General features: G+C 41.2%; 1 non-coding gene across 1 annotated transcript; it reads right to left on the reverse strand.

The window, feature by feature from the left end:
• Nucleotides 1-1843: 1843 nt before the first annotated feature.
• On the reverse strand, nucleotides 1844-1989 carry LOC120096437 (U4 spliceosomal RNA). Its single transcript, XR_010057341.1, has one exon. It is a non-coding gene; the product is annotated as a U4 spliceosomal RNA (small nuclear RNA).
• Between the last annotated feature and the right edge of the window lie 2925 nt (nucleotides 1990-4914).

Consider the following 4914-nt stretch of genomic DNA (forward strand, 5'->3'; position numbering starts at 1 on the left):
AAAGGACTCCCTTACACTATAGCATCTTCCCACAAGCCACACCTTCTCCAATGTACTCCTGAGGCATACTTGCTCTCTAACGCTCTCCCTGGCTATCTCCCTTTCAAGATGGATTCTTGTCCTAGTCTGGTTTCCATGGAAGCCTCTATCCCTCCTTACTGTAGTTTCCCCACTCGGTGTAGACGTGTGTGTTAAAATTCTCCACCAAACTGAGGCATCTTTGAAGGCAAATTCATATATCAGGCTGGAGTGTCAGTGTTTGATCTATGAAATAAACTGAGATTAAAAACTATATGGTGTGTAAAAAGAATACTCTTCAGGCATTCAAGAAAAAAAAAAAAACAAGCCTAAGATCTTGAGTTTATGACCAGCCTTGTCTCAGAGACCTACCTAACATGACATCACACACACACACACACACACACACACACACACACACATATACACACACACTTTGCAAATTTCCATGTATCTATCCAGAAGTTTCTACATGGTTGGCAAATACTAATGTAAAAGTAAGCTCATCAAGAAAGATGAATAGTACCACATACTGACAGGGAATGAAATGTTCAGGAAGCATTTTGTTTATAGATCATAGTACAAAAAAAAACCAATACTTTTTTCATAAAACTTTTCATTAAATAAAAAATATTTGTACAAATCAAACTGTGTAATGTTCTTAAAATTTTGTCTTTTGAGCATTCCCTCCTGGTGTTTGGTAAACTGAAGCAATTAAGTAGTATTTCTTGTTCTTGAGACTTGAACACCTAACTGTCAAAGACTATGCTGCCTAGATTTTAGAATGATATCATCCTGGGGCCTTGAGAAGAGTGTAGTTCACACCAGAAGGGCAATGCTTATATACAACCCCTTCAGTGACATTACAAAGGAGATGCACCTTCTAGTTGCCCGGTTACCAGAAGTCTAGAATGAATTCTTTTATTCCATTTTCAAACATAATGAATAGGCAAGTCCTTTGCCTTTTTAAAACTTAAGCTTATTAATTTTTCCTTTGATAAGGCACACCGGTAAAACTCCATCTCAAAATTCAGAGTATTGCACACTCCTCCCTGAAAATATGTCTTCTTCTCCATTATTTTCTTAGTGTTTATTTTGAATTATTTGTAACCGAGGTAGTTACCCTCACAGTCTCATCAAACTTTAATCTTGAAAACTTTATCAGCACATTATATCTTAGCGTGTGCACATCTGTCTAGGCGAGTCGTGATCTGGAAGGAATGCATGACTTCAAGGTAGCTTCCTCGGTGAACTTCCAGTAACCTCCGTGAAATGTGAGGTAGAGGAAGGGGCCAAAAGAGAGGGTTGAGAAACTGTTTGGGGAGAAGAGTCAGAGGTTATCACTCACTTGAAAGGAATAATCCTCGAGATTCAAACCTTTCATAATTCTTTTGTCCTTGTGCTCCCTTGTGAAAACAGTCTGGTTTCAGTCGAAGCCAGCCCCCAAACCTCATGAATAACTCAAATTCTTACTCTGGAAAGCATCCAATTGCCCAGGGACCAAATTCCTGTTTACTCTGTAGGAATGTGGGAGAGCAGCTGCTTACCAGTAGCTGTGAAGGCAGTGAAAACAGCCAGGGGCTATCACAAGGAGGAAATCACAGGGCAGGCTAATTTATGAACTTCAAGGACACAGATTAGTAAACCACTGTGCAAGAGAACTCAGATGGTGGCTTTGTCTGAAACTTGAAGCCCGAGCTGAAATGCAAATATATTTCACTGTGACGGCCTATTCTGTTATAGCTGATAGAGGGAAATTCAAAGTGGAAAAATACTGGGGATAAATACTGAGAAGCACAGACACAGTCAGGGTGTCTGGCTCTGACCTATTGGTTGGGAAATACCTTCTGCAGTATTCAAGGGCTCAAGACTGCTTCAAAGATACACGTTTAGAACTTGAGACATTTCAATTAGCAATAATCGCGCCTCGGATAAACCTCATTGGCTACGATACTGCCACTGCGCAAAGCTAGAGACATTTCTACCAAAGAGAAAAATAAGACAATCAAACCAATTATCCAGCCTACATGAGCTCACTGTTTAAGAGGGATACAGTTTAAAAAATGATTTAGGGGGTTGGGGATTTAGCTCAGTGGTTAGAGCGCTGGCTTAGGAAGCACAAGGCCCTGGGTTCGGTCCCCAGCTCCAAAAAAAGAACCAAAAAAAAAAAAAATTATTTAGATCATTTAGACCACGTACCTGTATGAAAGTCTTAGGAATAATAAATACATTTTTCAGACAAGAGATTAAGGTAAATTGATTAGTGACATTCTAAATGAAAACTAAGCTACCAATATCTTCTAAGTTATGAAAGAACAGTCATTCCCTGGCTCAGGACACCTTCCCTGTGACATCCTTAAGACCTATGTCACCAGTTATATAGCTGGGTGGTGTCTTAGGGTATCAATTGCTGTTATAAAAACACCAAGGCCAAAAGCAGCTCTGGGAGAAAAGTGTGTCTCTCAGCTTACATTTCTACATCATTGCCTCGACCCTCCTCAAGCTTAGAGCACCCAGGACCACCACCCCAAGTGGCATTGCCTACAGTAGGCTAGACCTCCCACATCAAACACCAATCAAAAAAATACCACACAGGCTTGTCCCCAGGCCAATCTGGTGGGGACAGTTTCTCAGTTGAAGTTCCCTCTTGCCAAATGACTCTAGCTTATGGCAATAGCTTTATGGGAGTGAAACTAGCCAGCACAAACGGAGTTTATAAAGAAAGCAGTGTTGAAGTGATATTCTCTGCCCCTGCTAACATTTTATATCAAGGTTGCGACACATTAGAAAGTTGAAATGTGTGTTCCATATGCCCGGTCTTGGAAGACTCTGAGGAGGCTTGCAATGTTTTCTTAGGGAACATGAGAAATAGCCTGCCAGGTCCGGACCCAGGCCATTTATCCATTAGGACTTTAAATGGAGTCAAATGGAATGTCACAGTGGTGCTGGGAGGTGAGGGCGACCACAGAACTTGGGCACAACAATACATTACAGAAGACAAGCACCCAACCAAGTGTAATGCTGAAGTCTCTGTAATGCAGTCAGATGTCATTTCTCTGGTTTTGAAACACTAAAGGCTAACTAAGCAGTTATTTAAGTCTCTATATATTATCTGGATGCTATGTAATTTATCCTCCAGACTTACTCAATGCCCCCCTTTTTTTTGCACGATTCCCACACTCACACCCCAAAGGAGGATACTTTCAACCAGAAGAAAACAAGATGAGTTTCAATGAGTTTCCTTGGAAGGAAGCAACAACGTGGTGAATTCTGCTGTGAAGCCTGTGCTTGTTTCTCTGTTCTCTGCCTGGTGGCAATGCCTCAAAAGAACACTGAAGTTATGGTTACCCTTATCATGACTTTTAGACACTACAAACAGCATAATCTTCACTTGGAGCCTCTGTGACCGCCATTCCTGAAGTCACCTTGACTCTTGATATTGTTAAGCTGTTTGTTTGTAGTACTAGGTTTGTGACAGCTCTGGAAAACCGGAGTTTGGTGTCCCAGAGAGAGAACTCTTACAGTTATCTCTCATGGATAGACCAAATAGACAGGGAAATAGAAAAAAGTAGAAGGGCAAGCAGACAGACGCAATAGGCAGTCAAAGGAAAGATCCAGAGCTTGCTTTAACGACCTGGGGAGCTGAACTTGAACCTGACCTTGAAACAAAGACTCCTGGTAATGGGGATATTTTATATTTTGGAGATCATTGGATTTCAGAATATAAACAGTACCTAGTATGTACAAGGATCGAAGTAAAGGTGTTGCATGAAAAAAAAATGGATGAATGGATGTGTGTATGCACTCTGAGAATGAATGCTGCTCGTGAGGGACTAGAAGGAACCCCAAAAATAATTCCCTACATCATCACTTGGGCAGGAGTTAAATACATTTCTTTGCTAAGTTCCCATCGCTGAATCTCTCACAGACCTTTCCATGGGTGAACTGACTTTGGAAGTTGGCCCTTCAAATTTCCTTTTAGGAATGAGCTTATTGTTCAGCATGAATTCTTTGCCTTAATTAAAAACTTAAGGAGAAATGCTTTACATCTGAAGATGTTGGAAAGTGTAAGGCTAGAGTGAGAAACTGCTGTGAGAAAAAAACCTCAGTTCACTTAGAGGACATAACTAGATAAAGAATAAGAAAGCCACACAGATAAACTAGAGAGAAGGGATCAGGGGCAGGGCATTGAACTTAAAAAGCCTCTCCTGTAGGTGTTGGGCAAAGCACGCAAGGGGAAACTCTGAAGAAGACTCGGTTCTTTCTTAGCGTCCAGTCTGTGTGGTCTTTTATTCCAACAAGTTCCTGGTAAACCACAGAGCATCTCAGAGACTGGTGCTTACTGCTTCCTATTGGGTCTGGGATAAGAACCCATCCGTTCACCTTCTGTGTCCTGCATGGTACTCATTCAACCTCTCTGTGCCTCAGTTTCCCTGTCTATGCACTGAATTACCACCTAGGCAGAATTACCTTACCTACAGTAGCTCGGTGAACCACCTGACTTCCAAATAGAAATTCCACCCATACTTCTGTCCCCTTCGGCCAATCACTTAAGCATTTAACCAAAAGCTATACAAATTCAACAGAGATCTTAAGCTCAATCTGCCCAAAGTTAGTTAATTCCCGTGTCATTCTTGAAACTCTTCTCCATTGTACTTTTGGAGTTTTCTGTCAGTTAGAAGTCTAAGTGAGTTGGAAGCTCAAGTTATGCCCCTAACTTTGATGGAATTCCCAGAACTTTCTTCCTGCACTTTTAGGGTGGGTAGATTAGAGAGTTGGAACACAAATCCGAAGTCCTCACACAGAATGGCCTGCAAAGAAAAATGCATGCAAAATTTTACAATTGCATGTGAAGAGAAACGGGTTGCTTTGAACTCAGTTCGGAAGTTTGCTTGC

Source organism: Rattus norvegicus, chromosome 13 (genome assembly GCF_036323735.1).
Source record: "Rattus norvegicus strain BN/NHsdMcwi chromosome 13, GRCr8, whole genome shotgun sequence".
NCBI lineage: Eukaryota > Metazoa > Chordata > Mammalia > Rodentia > Muridae > Rattus > Rattus norvegicus.